Raw genomic sequence first — 18055 nt, 5'->3', positions numbered from 1 at the left:
ACGTAGCACAATATATAAACAATGTCGATGCAACATCAAAATGATACACAGATGCCGACTATAGTGGTATCTTATCGCGGGGAAAAGTACACGCATTTCCAGTATGTGAATAGAACGTAAATTATATGCGGCAGTTTCCTCCTTCTTTCTCCATTTTATCGTGCAGTTGCATACAAAGCAAAACAAAGATCTGTTGTCATATTGTTTTGCTCGTTTTCAACCCGTCCGGATATTTTTGTGGCACCCTGTATAGCAACATCCCCTCTATGACATGTATGCATCTCTGCATCGATGCTGGATTACTAGACGCCACGTTGCGAATCTTACACAAAGTAATATCTAGGCGTCCGTTCTCATAAATCGACTAGACCAATGTTCAAATTGTAGTCCAGCCATTTGTGTCCGCATACGAGCAGTTTTCGAACTCCACAATGGTACGCCGCCTGCTGTTTGTCACCTACCATCTGATACCATTTTATACGTTGAAAATTCTACGCCTTCGCAGGCTCTTGCACTTCATAGGCCCACTGAGTTCGTCGTTGGCTGACGTCGTTTCCGCTTCCTAGGCTTCTGTATCGTTCTCGCGCAGTTTCTGCATGTAGATTGTCGTGTCCAAACAGAGGGACGCGCATAGGATCAGAGAATAGCAATAAGCGATGAATGCAATATCTCTCATTTTACCGCGAAGAAGTAACGCGTTCAAGCTTTTCGCACACTTCTCACCATATGGACTCTGTACGGACTTGACAACACGAGGCTTCTGTGTTTTTCCCTGTTGTGGGCGCGGATAACAGCTTCTACTAGATACAGCTCGAAGTCAAGCAAATGGCTATAGGATCATGCTCTAGCAAGGCTATGTAAATATTCACGACCTACCGTATATACTGGCCTCTCTCATTGCTACCTACCATCTACAGCCCCCGCCCACTCTGATACGATACTGCGTATGCTATAACGTTATCTAGGTCGTGCCATCTGAACGGGGAAGATGAGAAGCTTTGGGTTAACTTGGCAATGTGCGTAGACAGCAAATTGCTTGCTCCGTGTTCGTGCCACTACGAGCCCATTTGATGCCAATTGTCTGCCTGGAAATGTAGCTTTTCTTTGAAAAGTAGATCACACCGATGCAAATTGGTCGACAACGCAGACAGGTAAAGTAGATTGGCTCGCCTTGCGAGAAAGCTAGCCGTTAGCTTATATTGAATAAGCTTTTGCCATTAAGCCGGTTAGACTTTCATTACAGATGACGCCTGATATGAAATTATTGCGTTATGATCGAAATTGCGTTAGTACTAGGGTTGAAAACACTTGAAAATTCAATAGCACCTTCTGGGACGATCGTGTTTTCTACTTTTGACAATCAACTGGACTTTCGCAAAATGTCTTTAATAGGTCAATTGCCAATGTGGGCACAGTTTTGACAAATACCAACGTCACCCCTTGCCTCCTGCCCCACATTATTTTATTCCGGTCTGTCGCGCCTTGTACATATGTACAGGTTTCATCAAACAAGATGTGCAGATCTAATATGGCTGCATTAACTGTTAGTGACTCTTCGTTAGTTCTATGACGATTTAGAGACACCTGAGTGAGTGTAAGAGGCGTCCGTCGTTTATATATACCTATATGTGTATCTTCAAATGTACAGGGTGGTGCTGCTCTAATATGTAACTATTTGTGTACAGGGGACCTCGAGCTCGTTTGCGACAGGTGAATTTGGTTAGTTACTGTGCAATCATGCAGCAGTAAAGCGAAAAACAGAGGGAATGATACGTTTAAAGTTTCGAACCGTTTCAGAATTGTCGTTTCTGTTATGGAGCGAGAAGCTTCTTTACCTGCTCAAACCAAGTTAGGCAGTTGCCTAGTTACCGGTCGGTATTATGTAGGCAAATTTGCACTGTACTCAGAGCGCATTCAACGAGCAGACGTAGGGAACAGTTGCCCACTTTTCACAGCGGATGAGATAGTCCGACCCCGCTTCGCATGCGGACCTGACGGTTCTTTGCGGTTTAAGCGGAAAGGCCGACCGTCCAAAGAAAGAGAAGCTATTCACGACGGGCGCACAGATGTTGGGGTTGTAGAAGGACGGAAGTGGGCTACTTCGCCTTCCCTGCAGCCTAAACGATTTTGTTAGATACTGTTCTCTCAACGTCTTCTCTCCATTATCACTATTGAACTGTTCGAGTGTTGAGTCAGTTTTTTTTTTCACTGATTTTCTGTCTCTTTTTGGCACTTGACTCGCAGCATCTGCGTGCTTTTCTTCTGTCTATTTTGCCCCCTCTCTCTCTCGTCTAGTCTGTTCTTCTTATTTGGTGGTGAAGGGACAGCAATTTACCGAATTGAACCCGTCGTTCTCTGCTTTAGCATTTACTGACCATTTTCTTTCTATTTACCTATATATCACATTTGTTCCCTCGTCTATCGCATTATCCGATGTTCTTGCCCCCCTAACTTCCGTGCATAACTTAACTAGTTCTTTGCATCTGTAAGCCAGTTCGGGGACACTGCCAGCGTTCGAACAACGACCATCTTTCTCGTCGCTTACTATCTTACTGAGTCTTATTTGCTTCTTTGAATTTTTGATTTGACCATTTCTCCCACTTTGCTGTATCCATGTCACGCGGGTTCGCTCGATTTTTGCCTTCTATTTTAAATGACACAGTCAGGCAAAGTACCGACTGGTTTCTTCTCCATTCTCAGGAGTAGCATCTATACTTTATCCATCCAGACAAACATATCCCGTTCGTTTCTCCCACAGTCACCACTGCTGCTGTTACCACTGTTTTCGACACCACCGTGACATAATTAAATTACTCTTTATTTAGAGAGACCAAACAGGACAGGAAGCATCAAATGGAAAATGTCGGAGTCGGGAAGAGAGGGGTTCCGCGGGGAGGATGTTTGTGCTGCAACATCAGCACACAATGAGCAACAACCCGACGGTTTTGCTGGACAAAAGGTAATGAAACGAGTGATCGACTCAGGCGATAGTGTGGTACGCTTAAAGGCGCAGACACCCTCGGGCGAACGAAGTTAAAGCGGCAAAAGGCGTAACTGGAACTGAGGAACGGCAAGGATGGGTAGAAACTTACGAGGTTCAAAAGGAAACAAGGACTCATGTCCGTTACTGACCACTGCTTGTCACCAACAATGACCAATATGTTATCGCTTATATTAAAATTCCGCATTTATATTAAAACTAGTTACGCCGATCAACTCTGATCAACTTAGTTTGTCGTAAATAAAAGCTTACTCTTTCTGTCCCATTTAATTGCAAAAGCTCTGTCCAGATCTATTCAAAGTACGTTTACCTTTGAGGTTTTTATGCACACTACAATTTTTGGCTTGAATTGTAATTGGCAATATATGCGGACGAATGGTTGTGCCACGAAGATATTATCATCTCGTAATACTTTGTATTGATCAAGAATTCCCTTTTGAATTAGCATCAACAGTGACGGCCACTATTATTGACAGCAGGCGTCAGATTTACGTTATTAGGAGCGTGCATCGTCGGATCGGAGGGGAGCATGCACAGCAACCTATCTCAGCTTATCCGCTTTTCGGTCAGCTGCTTGAACGGTACGGTTTCCTCGACCAATCAATACTCTATTGACGTCGCTACAAAGTAAGACACCATCTATATGGGTACCGTCGGCAATATAAAAATAGTTAGTATTAATGGAGGAACAAAACAACAGGAAGGAATGGCCATCAGTCGGTGAGACGGTACCAAAGCAGAAGTAGCGTCACTTCGAACATAGAGCTCACTCGGTCTGTGTCCCTCGTCAACTTGGCTACCTTAAATAGTCGTAGTTATCACCAATCGATTCCAGCTAGCTGGTCGGCGTATGGGACAGGGTACTCTTGGCAGGATACGAACCCCTCGCCATTGGGGTGCTCTCATAAGACCAAGCCTTCAATTTCATCGATCCTGTCGACCAGCCTTCGGAACGTAATTCCCTATAACGTTCCTGTGCCGTTGAGGATGATTGATACGCTCCGTAAGATCGATGAAGGGAGTCCTTGATGCACTAAATCAAGCAGTGAGGACGAACATCCATTTCGGCGTTTGCAAACCATTGACGCAGAAAAAATTGCGCGCCAAACTAGAAATTATAGAAGCGGAGAGAAGACCCATGTAGTGCAGATTGTTATGTCGACTTTTTTTCAGCTTCTGGGTTTTTTCTTCTGTTTTCTGACCTTTCTTCATAGTGTTCGAATGTAGATTTCAGGTGTGTGGTGAAGGAGTTGCCGATCATTGTACTTACAAATAGGTTTTAGATAAGCATTTTCGCATTACCACGGTCGTCTAGTATAGAACTAGGAGAGCTTTTAACTGCGAGAGCTAAGGACGCGTGCGTGATTTTTTTTTGCGAAAACTTACCACCAGAATAAATAAATCGTTGTAATACAAAGCTTTTATGGAACAGTCAAATCAGGTAAATACCGTCTGCTATAAAATACCAACACAAATGAGAAACTTCAGAGTTATGGCAGAGATTTGACAATACAAGGAGCAATAATCTATCCGTAAAGGACCATAAAAAAATATAATATGGTTGCGCTATTCGTCCTGTATTTAATTTAATTGAACGTCCCAAGTTTAAGCGCTCGTACGTATCGAGGATTAAAGAAGAACCAGTTTTTAAGAGACCGTTAGAAAAAAAGTGTCCAGGGCGACCCAAATATAGAGCAATTTAATTTCTTATGCTTATTCAGCAATACGGTTAAGACGCGCATTTTATTATATAATACTATTACGTACATGATAAAATTACATATATGAAAAAGGTCTTTGTAAAAGTTGTCCTTTACCGTAAAATACGTTTGTCAGTTTGTTACTATTTATTGGTCATGCAAACGAGCTAAACTGATATAAAAAAGTTCTGACTTTATCAGGGTGACTGACTTTCCACGAAACGTATTGTGCCAGTAGTACTATGGACAGGTTATTTAATATGCTATACCCTCTGCGCGTGTGGCGTCGATCTACGTTCAACAAACGGCAACGCACACGAGAACGGCCATGTCGATGATCTGTGTAGCCTGGCGATATGATAAAACATGGCCTGTGCTACATATATGGTAAACCGGGTACCTAGAACACGGTCAACTAGTTGAGCTATAGTGTATTTTTTCAAAAGCGTGTTACTCAAGAGTGCGAACCTTTTGCAGATAAACCCAAGGTGTGCAACAAGTTTAGAGGGGAAACTCGGTCCCCCTAGGAAATAGAGGGACCGAGTAAGTGTAGACTTCTTTTACCGTCAGTAACCACTGTTGGCCAATTATTTTTGCATGTTCATCAATCATAACGATTTCAATATCTCAATTCAATTTAGTAAACGCGAGATATCCAAGTGACTGTACTTACCAATGACAAAACTTTGACATCATAGCCCTATATTTATATGTCCAGACATAGGGTTGCCGGTAATGGTCTCCTGGTACATCGCAAATTTTAGATTTGGTTACGTAATACGTACTCAGACTGCTGAGACAATTAATCTAGTATATAAAAATCAATAAGTATAAACAGCCCAGATGTGCAATAGCTTAATACATATGGCTAGCAGTAGGCCTCGAAGGCGCTGCTTGACGAGAGTCATGTAACTCTTCCTACAACTCAGATAACTCATAAGTACCACGTCAATCTTAAGCCTACCAACATTGATGGAAGTGTCACGTATTTTCTCAAAGCGATTACTTCTTTTGTTAATTTGAATTTTGTGCTTGGGTGTGTCTTCCTGCTCTTCAGAAAGATTGTCTCGTGATCACTGGCCTTGCCCTTACTTTTAGGACTACTGCTGCTACAGCTGTTCGCGTCCAACCGGGTCCTAGTTACCCAACTTCATCTAAAAAAGCGAACAGGTTGGCGAGATCTCTCTCTCACTGCTGTCACAATTACTTGAAGTTCAGGCGGGTCGAATTTCTCATCCTATTGTATTTAAGATTAAAGTCAGTCAAGAGCCCTTTTTCAGGTAGTTTTTTCGGTTCTTAAATGCTCTTGCAGGTCTGAAGTCAGCTAGTAGTCAGCGCGTTTGACAGTCTTGCCGGTTGTGGACGGGTCAAAGCGTCGCCCAGGAGTGGGACTGAAGCTGAATCCGTCTTGTTTCCTGTCTAATCCAATTATATATACATATATATACGAGAAGATATACACAGCAGGGCTACGGTACTGATAGCCCCGTGAAGGCTGGCACTGTGAAACATTTCGAACAACATCCTCACGACGGAGCTAAACCGGCGGAATTTGTGGGTTAGGCGATATCGTCGACTAGAGCCACTGTCTACAAGAACGATACAGACGAGTAAAGGAAATACATTTATTAGGGAATAAGACATTCGATCGAATTGGCTAAAGACAATATTCGGAGCTAACAGCTCACCCATGTAATTGCAAAGATTATTGGTGGTTGGACTAGGTTTCCAAAGGAACGCAATGTAAGGCATTGAATAAGTCCTATAAGAGAGCTTAAAATATATGCACAAACATTTTGGCTTACTTAAATCATTACAAAAGCTTCCCTTTAAAACCTGTTTTTCTTAGAGACGTCACGCTATAAAAATATACACAAAGTAGAACAAGTAGTACATACAAAGTAGTTATTTGACCGTAGGAATACCGTTGATGTACACCCATTAAAATAGCAGAAGATACACAAACTATATACGTACATAGTTTACGTATTTTAGGCTTACTAAGCAGAATTCTAAAAGCTCAAAGACATGGATACACCTACCCGACACAATATAGGCACCTTAGATCCGCGAGGCTTGTTGTTTCTGATTCTAAGAAACCTTTCTATTCCATATTGAGGTTATCTCTCTTACTTTTTAATTGTGATCCGAAGACAGACTGACGTCTAGAGAAATATTTGTAGCGTTACGTCTGAAGCTGCGATAATATTCGATTAGAAGGCTGACTCAGTCGAGCACGAATGACAATCGGCATCTACTTACATAAGTTACATTAAACAAACTTCTTTAATGGACTTATAAAGCTAGTATGAACATTCAGATGTATTCAAGCTAGGCGATATTGCCATGAAGCTAAGCCTAGACAAACGACTATCACAACTTGAAATCTACTGATGGCAAAATGTTTACTCGAAAATTTGCGGCCAGGGTGAACTACGGAAGGGTACTTTATCTCATATTCACACCAAAGCTGCGAATAAGTTTCATACCACAGAACAAGCTGTATTTAGTGAAACTAAGCTAAGATAGCTATCCAACAGTACAGACGTGCTGGACCATCGTAAAAGTTTTAAGATGTTTTACTATAATTAAGTGCTATATAATAAGATGTCATGTTAGAGAAACGCGTCCAACGTATTGCCCCATGCTGCTAGTTAGCAAGCAGAATCATTACATCACCTTATCCTCTCAACTCTGCTAATGTCTAACCTTCCCTAATTTCGGCAGAGAACTGAAGTATGGCCTTTTAAGAAACAATAAAATGTAATACGTACACAATTTACATTAATTAGATGAGTGAACTAAGCCCATATATTGGAACCTGTTAGTTTTCCTTTGGTGGAACGTGAGCGTGGCTACTTGTGTGATGTGAGCCTCAGCTGATAAGGGCCAGCCGCGATTCCTTTGAGAAACAGCCCTAGCCAACATCGGCTGCGCAACTCGTATGCATCTAAAACAATTAAGTCTCCCTAAATGTTGGATACTTTATTGAAGGCAAGTAGAGTAGACAATTTTCTACAAAATCATTTTTCTTCCAACATAACACGCACGCCTCATCGACGCCGTAAGCAGGGGACGGGGACGGGGGAAATAGCGAACACACCACGGGGATCACATACATATAACTACGGCTGAACGGAGTAGGTAGGGGTTTCAGCGCCCCAAGACTTGCCGTCGTTAGGCCACAGTGCTTAGTGTCATGTTGCTTTATTCTGTACAGACGACTGCCTTTTTCGCCTGTGTCATCTGCTATTTATCCATTATTTTCCCTATTCGTAAGTTTGCTTCCAAGTAGAGGCAGTGGTATACCTCAGCTGGCATAGCAATTTGTTATATTCCACTGTCGGTATTAGGTGTGTATGTAAATATATTTATCGTATGTGTGTGTAGAACATACGCAGAAATATGACGGGCAGCAGAAATAGCAGAGGTAGGTACAACAAAAGCCGTTGCTGCCCCCAATAAGGCAGATCCGAACTGGTCCGGATGCGATCGCTGCTGCGTCTGTTACGACTGTTGCTGCCAGGGGTAGGTCAAGAACAGTTGCCGCCACGAGGTAAAGGTAGTAACGCAATCTTCTGAACACGAGGAATGAATCCTACTCACATAGACTCTGTTTTCCTATCTATCGTCATCTTGCGCACGGAGTAGAGTACCGCCGCACATTGAACTCTATTTCTTCACCAATATGCATTACGATAGTCGGTAGCTGCAAATTCGAAGGACAGTTCCTGTACCCTTATTCCCAGGGACACCTACACAGATACATACAGGCGTCAGCAAGCATATCCTTTTGCATAGCCACTCATACAGTAGAATCGGGATATGATTCGATAAAATTCAAAATGATGCCTCACCAGTTAGGCTTACTGGAGAAAGGCCTTGAAGGAAAAGCACGGTGCGAAATTCAGATAAAGGCTATACACAGGATGGGATGAGGATGTGGAAAAGACGAGAGCTTTTTCTCTTCTTTTTTTTTGTCGTCCGATAGTGCAGAAATGAGCGGGCGGTGACACACGATGAGAAGGACTGACGTCACTGCCCCACCAGGGCAGTCACAAATGCAGGCTGCATCTATTCTGTGCGGTGTTTAGAGCGAGAACAAAGGAGCGAGTAATCTAGGACGAGTTCCGATGATGGAGAGCAGCTGGATGGTCCGTAGTGGCAAGATTTGTGCAGCGCCAAGACTACGGAAGCGTGCGTCATATGCATGTATCATTTATCCAGGCCAGCGTGAAGCAGCTTGCCTCGGCTTGCTCCAATCCAGCCTCCAATCTTATTCTCTTTTTCTCTCTACCTGTTTCAGAAGCCTAGAGCCTTTGGGCATTTCACATCCTTTCAGCCGCCCCCTCCCAAAGTCGTGCAACCACCAACGCCACTTCCACTCTCAACCCCCTTCTTCTACCCTTTCACGTGATTGTCTCGTCCTGTAGGAGGCACCGATAATCTTTTCTACCTGCTGCTGCATTTGCCGCCGAGAACGCGATAGCCTGCTGGGCTATGACATTCCCAGCCACAGCTACTGCTGCACGCCTCCCTACCTGCGTTAAGTTCGGTTGGCGGCTGTGGTAGGAACAACTGTGTACCTGTGTAGGCAACGGACTCGGCCGCCAGTGGCGACTGCGAACGAGCGGCATTGCCGCGGCGGCTACCTGTTTACCTCGGTTGTCTATGAAAAAAGGGCACACATTCAGCCTATGGCAGCGCGGCAGGCCAGAAGCAGCAGCAGTTGTGGTAAGTGTGCACTCCCGAGGGCGAAAGATGAATAAGAAATATGAACTCTACCCTTTTATTCATTAGTTTTCATTTCGATTCACAGAGGAAAAAAGCCGAGGAGAAGATGGGAGCAGAGACGGCCACTGCGGAAATGAAGGGGAGCGAAATAGAAGTGGAGGGGCTAGCTTGTACATACATCTCCACAAACCGACGCACAGATATAAAGACTGGCAAATAGAGAGGCCGCCAGTATGATGAGAGAGTAAAGGGGGGCGCAGCAACAAGCCTGGTGATCCCAGTTGCCGAAGGAGGACCAGCGGCTTGGGACAGGAATAGGGACACGTACCTAACTGTGAAAAGAAAACGGCAGGGGGGCGGAGGGGAGAAATGTGTATAAAAAATAGGCACGAGAAAGTATTGCATACGCGGTAAAAAAAATAGCTCCAGGAGGATCGCTACATAGAAAACGCTGGTAGTCTAGCCGGTACCACCAGCAGCGCGCCGGGAGCAGAGGGCCATCGTCATTGTTTGGGTTGCTGTTACCACCCGCTGTGGGCCGCCGCGTTGTCTGGAACCAGCGTCAAGCGCGTGATGAACACCAACCTCGAATGTCAGGACGCAGAATGTTTGCGCGTATGCGTATCTGTTGGAGTCTGTGAACGGGTTTGTACGACGGAAAGATGGAACGCAGGATAAAGCGACCCATCGGGTTGGGGCTCGGCAGGCCTGGGAATCGCACTAAACTTTGTCGAGGTACACTGCATTGCTGTGAATTCAATGTGGAAGCAATATCGTTTACTTCGTTTTTTTTTTTTTTTCGTTTCCGACGACTAGCAGCAGTAGCAGGCGAGGCGACTTGACTTGATTTGACGTCTGAATCTAAGCAGGCCCATCATAGAAGACATAATCATGCTCCGAGCCTGGGCCATGCACAGACTCCAGTTTGTCCTCAAACTCCCGGATGATAAGTCGAGCTCACTAAGCCGGCCAGACAAAAAATAAGTATTTTCACAGACACTAAAAATAGGTTATATTGCAAATACATATTCTTCTGCTTTGAATGCAAAGCTTTTCATTTTTATACGGTAGTCGCGTCTGACTTACGTTTATAGGGTAGTAGGGGTACACCTAGATAGCGTTTCAACATGAAAACATTAAAATATATATGCAAAAGACGCCGTACTGTGTCTCTAGTCATAGTATATTGTCAAGCTGATGTTTGTGCCTATTTAAGGATATGCAGTGAAGTCTTTGCTTTTAACTATGAGCATTTTTTCGTACAAGCGCCATATTTATTAGTTTATTTGGTCTCAGTTTACCACATCAATATATTGAGACATTGAGAATTTGTATAGTGTGCCCTTCCTTCTATAATCCCAACATTTACATAGGAGGCGTCTCTCGTTTAAACGTAAACATTCACATAACTCGGGCGTCCTTCAATTTGATACGCGTCATCAACGGCCAGTTCCACCGGTCATTGCTCATGTGTCTTGCCAGTCAGCAGCACTACCTCGCACATCGTCACTGCATCCCTCCCGAAATAACCGTCTCCCTTTGATCCTTCATAGAACATAACGCATTAGCTTACTACCTAATCATTTCGTTTACTAGCTATCGACGAAGATTGCTCGATCCTTGCCAGTCGGCCGCTTTAAGGAAATCACCAGTGGTATGACACGCCGTCTGCACTTTAACGTGTCGTATCATACGCAGCGAGCACCCCTTCGATGGCCCTCTTGACCGCTCCGTCTGCACAGATCATCTGTTCAGCCCCTTTCCAAATAGCTGCAATTAATCTTCCTTTAGCGACACTCATCTTCAACCGATGGTCAGGCGTATATCGGTTTGTCCACCAGAGTGTAAATGAATGTAACATGCCGTTCAGCGGTGTTATCTATGTGGTTGGATTACGAGGCGGTCGGTTTTGACTAAATCATCATTTTTGAGGCGCCTAACATTGCAATCCGCGAGCTTCTACCGCGCGTATAGAACGTATTTTCTGTCTTTGTATGGATAATAGCGTTAGTAACGATTGTGGCACGATGTGTCGTTATGTGATATACTCATAAGGCGGGCGGCTGGTCAGGACGCTGCTGTGATATTGGGCGTTTCTGTTATGTTCAAGCTGAATTGAGCAAAAGATGGTGGGCTTTCGCCGCTGTTTTTCGGGTGTTGTCCGATATTAAAGTAAATTTTAATAGAGAAGAAATAGGAAAGAACAAACGAAATTGACAAGATATATTGTATAAGACTATTCGAGTTGTGTCGAATATTGTACGTATGTCACGGTGGTGCCTAAGTCTAGTGACGTATCGTTTTTGTTTTTTCGTTGCTGTTGCCGCCGCCGCGAACAGCCAAAGAGTAGAAATAGCGTAAAATGTATGTAGTAAACAAACTGCGATCTATCTTAGCGGTGCTTTTATCTTTTACATTTGATCATCGGCGTATCGGTCACTCTAATATCCGAACAACGCAGACATCAGACGTGAAACTTAGGTATAAAATAATGATATATGAATATAGAATCTCGAATTTGTTATATATATATATATATATATATATATATATATATATATAGAATTCGTCTCTGATTTCCTCAGATAGAGCAAACTACCTCAAATACATCGACTTAGGCTTACAGACTCTAAGCGAAGGATTTTTTTAGGGTTTTTCGTTTCTATGTTGAGTATTGAGAACTTTTTTGCTGTGTGTGACCAAACTATAATTCCCCGGTCTCTCCAAATTCGCTCGTCTCAGAACCTTCTCTGGAGCCACATTCTGTCTCTCTAGACAGACTGCCTACTAAAATCACAGCAACCATACATATATTTATTAATTTCAAGTTTTCTATCGAATAAAAATGCGACACTTTCACTGTTTGGTCCTAATTCATAGCTCGAATAGCCGTTCTGTAATGATTTCATTGAAAGATGTAGTAAAATTTTTTTAGGACACATCTCATAAATTGTACAGGAATTATTGGAGTTTTTTTTTTTATTTGGAACCTAATAAATGGCCGAAAGTTGTCACGAACAAGAACTTTAAATAACAAATAATAGTAGACATTCAAGACACATCGTTATGGGCATTTAAATAAATCTATATAAAGATAATTATCAAATACTGAGGGCGTTACGTCCAATACGCCGAAATAATTGCTCTGAGAAGTTAAACTATCAAGTTAGAAAAAAAAAAGCTTTCTTGTTTCAATTCAGAAGATCTCTTATTAGATGATGTAAGCCAACGAACTATTTAAGTAAAACAGATCCGAAATAATATTAAAACCCAGTAACAAAGCAGTTACGGCTAGAGCTGATTTTTAAGCAGCGCGAGCCAGGGAAGTAGCGTCAATAGTTGGCTATTTACATGCACGTTACAGTTTTGTCTGCTTAAATGCACGACGTGCATTTTTGTAAAAGACTGACACCATCTAACATTTAAATACGCTCTCATAAATATGCTCATCAATAAAAAAGTACGATATAGGCGCAGAAATATTGCCTGAATGGTACAAGCATGGCCTACAGTACGTTTTTTTAGAACGATAAAGTAGTCGTCGAATAGATTGGACCTATCATATTTTAATAATGCTTTATCTATAGACGCGAGCCACCCGCACTCTTTCTATGACCCTAGCCTACTTTCCGCTGTTACACCCTAACATTTTCGAAGACTTTCACGTGTCTACTGGTTTGTCACCGCTGCGCCTTTTTGCACAAAAGCGTCTTGAACTTTTCCTTCAGGCGAGTTAAAGCTGCTTCTTGTCTCAGGCCCCTACAACTGGATCCCACGAGCGCGCACCTCAATCTTTGCCATGATCCACGTTGGGCACGCGGCATGGGACACCGGACCCGAGGACGGTTACCCGCATTTGACCTGTCATATATATTTGGTAGGGGTAGCAGATTCGTACGGATGACGATAGTACAGCAGCGCTGCTACCGCGAAACAGAGCTCAAATGAGAAACGATATGGAATCGCTGGCCTAAGGGTATGAAGTCGGCGACAGCACTCTCAAAAGGTGTAATGGCTTGAAGTTAACCGTACCAGCGGAATCGCCGGGATTGTGAATTGCTCTTTAACAAGAAACTGTGAATAGAAATCGAGGCAGCGAATGAGTGAATGAAAGAGTGAAGGTTTGCAAAGAAACAGAGGTACAGCGATCCCCAGACCCCACACCCAGGCAACCCCTTCCGCTCATCTAATAATTTCTTTTTCTGTAGAGGGTAAAGAGTATTGTATGTGGTGCGTATTTAGATCAATGGAAACGAGCAGGATGTGGTCCTATTTTGAGCCGAAGTTTCGTTATTACAAGCGATCACCCAGCTGCCTGACAGGAACGTTCCTGGAAATTTTTAGCTAGCAGATCCTGTTTCCGTCGCCAGCATGTATATTTGTGCACAGATAAAATATTGGAAGGGGAGTCTATATTTGGCTGCTATCATTGTGCTACGGCCGATGCGCATGTAGACAAACTTGTAATTGGGGAGAAGTATAATGTGAACATCTATAGATACGAAGTAACAGTCATTTTCTTTTATTTCTTATACCTGGAAGTTGGGTTAAGTGAATTTTTACCTATGTAATGACTTTAATATAGGTGTAACTTCTACAAATAAATATGCACTGATAGTCCTGAAGTGTCTTATGTTTAAAACCGAACAGGGTATACGCTTTACCACACCTGTTTCATAAATAGATCTATTTGCAAAGAGGCCCGAAAGCTTCATTAAAAGCGGTTGATGGTACTTCATATAACAACTAGAGTACGTGTTTATCGCATCAGGTCCTGACTACCATTTAATTCTTAATATTCTGTTTTCCAGAAATATCGTTTTCTTAGGTTAACGTAAACTCTCTGATTGACTCAGATATACGCATTGCGCGAGTATTCAACTATTCTATATCACAAGTCATACGATCAAGGATTATTAGTAACGAAGACCCATAGTAGAACCCAATTGCACTTCGCACATATATTAGGCTAGAAAGCACACCTGTGTTCTGCGTTCTTTTCAATACAAAATCCCTATTTCATCATCTTGAGTCTGACATATCCGCATCTACAAATGTAGAAGTACGTACGTCTAGGCATTCCTGTAGTAACAAGGTGGCGTGCGCACTCTTCATCTCCAAGTTCAGCTCGTCTGGTACTTGTCGACCGTTTCTAACGTTAAATCGCTATAGCAGCCGTAGATCTCTTCTCTGTACGTTCAAAGTGAAGGCAGTAGAGCGAAAATTCGGCACTGAGCTGTTCCTGAGAGCCTGTGGTTTGTTCTTCGAGTAGCTCAAGGAGGACGCATAGATGGATAACGGGTTGCAGCAAGAGTGGGCTTTCTGTACGCCAGGACACAACCTCTGCCAACACAGCGTTAGTCTTGTCATTGTCCGCTTGCTTGGAGGCCATGCTTGGTTGTAGTTAAGCCTTCGGCCCTATCACGCACATGCATTCAGGGACACACATACACCTCTGTTAGCCCGAGCTGGACGGGACATGCCCAGAGATAAGACCAGGGGCTCTTGGTAGTCCCAGAGGGCTTTTTTTACCTAAATTAGCCTTTCCCACTCTGAAACGGGAGGCGGGCGGCGGCGGGCAAAGCTTACAGTGGACTAGGGTGGAAGAGTGGAAAGACGCCCTCTCGAGCGTCCTACTACTCAAAAAGGATCTTCGTTTGGCGTCGCTCACTTACATACTGGACTTGAACGTCAGTTGGCCACTATATGGAAAGGCAACGAACGTAACTAAGAGGACAGAGTACAAGGATCAAAACGGGGTAAAATGGAACCGCCTGCATGGTCATAGCGGTTTGCTTGGTCGAACAGAACGGCGCTTAATTCGCAGTCATATTTTATTGGTAGACGACCACCAAGGACCCTAAGTACTACAGTTCTATGTCATAAAGGCCATGGAGGCTAGCATGGTAAGAGCCATATAACCGTGCTCGAAGCATCCTCTTTGCCTACGTTTCCTGTTCTATCCGGCTCCGTCTCCGCCAGTTGAGCCTGAGTCGGTTGGATAAATATGGTCAATATAGCTAGCAGCAGACCAACCGGCTTTACTGGACATTACAGATGTTTTCTGCATGCTACTTCCTGTATTCTCCCCCAGCGACGGGTTAATGGCACCGTTCCGACTGACGATTGTTCGTATCGTTGCCTATCATACCGGGATAAGCAGAATGAAAAAATCCGCCAAAAGTTTCTTTTCGCTTCCGTACTACATTACGCAGAATAGCTGTGGTATTGTGGAGCATATTTTCAACTAAAGGCCAGGTTACTTATCGCCATTTTGAAGCGGAACTGCTATATCGCATTGTACGAAACGAACGTACCAGCTAAATCTCAAGTTAATTCAATTAACATAACGCCGTATTATTTATAAAGCGTAAATTAAAGGTAAAACATATGAAATGATGATATAGATTTCTTTTTAAGGCATATTTAAGCCTTAAAAAAAGCCTGTCCTAAATGGCCGTTTTGGTACGATTCAGTAAATGATGTTTTAATAGCAGGTGCAATCGTTTCGACATTGATACGATTCTAGGCCGGATGGCTCATGCTCAGAGTTGCTTGCGAAGAAAGAATAACAACAAACTATAATGGTCGTTGGATCTTCAAAAAAAAAATTGTATCGGTCTAACTTAGATAATCTGAAATTCAGTATCAGATACTATCAGATCAACTAAATAATAGGCAAGACATACATCTAGAAGGCTAACGAACGGGGCGAAGAGGAGGAGGAGGAGGAGGGGGAGGGGGAGGAGGAGGGAGGAGGAGGAGGAGGAGGAGGAGGAGGACGGGGGGAGGAGGTAACATGCTCTTATCCATAGAATAGTCATTAAATTTGAAGATTCATCCTAGACTAGTATATAAATACTTAGTATGTAAACATTGTATATTAAGTACTTACGGATTTTTCGAGTGTGTATTTGTAATGCTTAAAATATTACTGCACTTTGATTGAGTTAGCATGCCGATTACGCAACAACGTAAATCTCTATTTCTGGGTAATTCAAGAAGTTAATGGTCATTTGTACGTTATTCCCAGCGTGAGCACTCTTCCGTGTACTTAAAATGGTACGTTCCTGGCTTGATTATGATATATTTGTAGCTATCTTTTAGAAGGAAAAGTGGCTTTCTTCACAGTCCTTCATTCGCGAACCAGCTGGATGACTATACACAGCTGAGAAATAGTCAAAAGCCTACATTCGATGCACGTATAAAATCTACCTACCTGTCATCAGTCATCATCTAGCCAAATGGTCAGCTTGAGGATTGGTAGCCTTCAAATCAACGAATCGCTCACCATCGCCTTGGGTGACGATGACATTTGCATCTGAGCAAGCGTGTGCAGCTGTTGGATCGGGGCTAGGGAGTCTACCGAGCGCCAAGTTAACGCAATATGTCTCTGTATGCGCACAATCTCTTAGTGCTGATTTCAAATGCGTCAACTTGCCGACGAGAACGACGACAATGATGCACTTTACTACGTACTCGTTCTCTCAAGCTGCAGCGATTCTTTCTAGCGACAGCTGATCCACGCGAGCGATTTTGTTGTCGTCATCGTCATCGCGTCCGCGAAAGTGAGCCGGCTTTCACTCGTGGCAAATTCGCCGCCGCTGGTTCGAAGCAAACTGCTGTCGTTGTATGCCACTCCTTTCGCTGCTTTAAAGCCTTTGGTGGCGCTGTTTTTGTTGACTTTTATCTGTCGACGCCATCCAGCATTCGACACGCGCCTCGGGAACCGCCCGATGTCCAATGAGCGCTGTGTTCTATCCTTCGTCACTCAAAGTGGTACTCACTGTGCAGCGAACGTGAGCGAAGTGGTGATGGTGGCGATAGTGAACGAACTCGACGGCCAAGTCAAGCAAGGGAAAGGGGTAACAACCCCTCGATTAACTCGATGGGGGAAAACTCGTGGGATGTATGACTTGACCTGACCCTGGCTGCAAGACTCTTTCTGCCTGTTTCCATGGGGCCTTCACTCAGTGCGTTTCGCACCCCGTTGGGGATCAGCTGTGCTGTATGCTTCCTTTGATAAAGGAAAATTGGAAGCGGCGTATATATGTTGCCGACATATATTATTTACTAGTGTACAGTAAAAGAAAGCGCAGACAACAGTGCTTAGTTGAACAACTAGACAGAGAATTGTCATCGCCACGAAGGATTAGCTCTGACGATGCACTCAGACATGGAATAATACGCTGTAAGATGAAGTACATTAAACTAGAAGCCGGAACAAACTGCTTTCTGTGGAACAGGGGCAACGTACTATAATGTTGTTGTGTAAGCACAATACGCGTGTTATTACGTAAGATAGAGATAGTTCGAAGTGTTGCAAAAAGTGATATAAAGCTTGTTTCATGTACTATAAAGAAAACGCCGAAGACTATGTTTCAGATCATAAGACCATCTGTTTCTGGCACACCCTCACAGCAAATCTGCTAACGATGCACAGTTTCTTCTCTCTGTTGCCGACTCGCCAGTTTATCGACCGTAGCGTCGACTTTCCTTGTCAAAAAAAGGGGTCACAGTTTAGACCTAAAGAAGGTCGAAACAAATTTTATATTCGATGTTCATTCCCTTAAATCTTGCTACTGTCACTTTCTGCGTTATGACAACATCAAACATAATG

At 43.4% G+C, this 18055-nt stretch overlaps 2 long non-coding RNA genes across 3 annotated transcripts in view; one reads left to right on the top strand and one right to left on the bottom strand.

The window, feature by feature from the left end:
- Nucleotides 1-18055, bottom strand: part of LOC147751964 (uncharacterized) — a 71452-nt gene that overhangs the window by 31662 nt on the left and 21735 nt on the right. The gene's annotated exons all lie outside the window — the stretch shown is intronic.
- LOC111271677 (uncharacterized) overlaps nt 1-18055 on the top strand; it is a 51827-nt gene that overhangs the window by 31499 nt on the left and 2273 nt on the right. The window contains exon 1 of one of the 2 annotated variants that reach the window (XR_002687028.2): nt 17349-17706. The exons of the other annotated variant lie outside the window; for it this stretch is intronic. This is a non-coding gene — a long non-coding RNA (uncharacterized LOC111271677). Of the gene's footprint in view, nt 1-17348; nt 17707-18055 lie in introns of those variants that run through there. 2 annotated transcript variants of the gene reach the window in all.

The sequence above is a fragment of the Varroa jacobsoni genome, unplaced genomic scaffold, assembly GCF_002532875.2.
Source record: "Varroa jacobsoni isolate VJ856 unplaced genomic scaffold, vjacob_1.0 contig00854, whole genome shotgun sequence".
Taxonomy (NCBI): Eukaryota; Metazoa; Arthropoda; class Arachnida; order Mesostigmata; family Varroidae; genus Varroa; species Varroa jacobsoni.
This window is presented reverse-complemented; position numbering and strand designations above follow the sequence as displayed.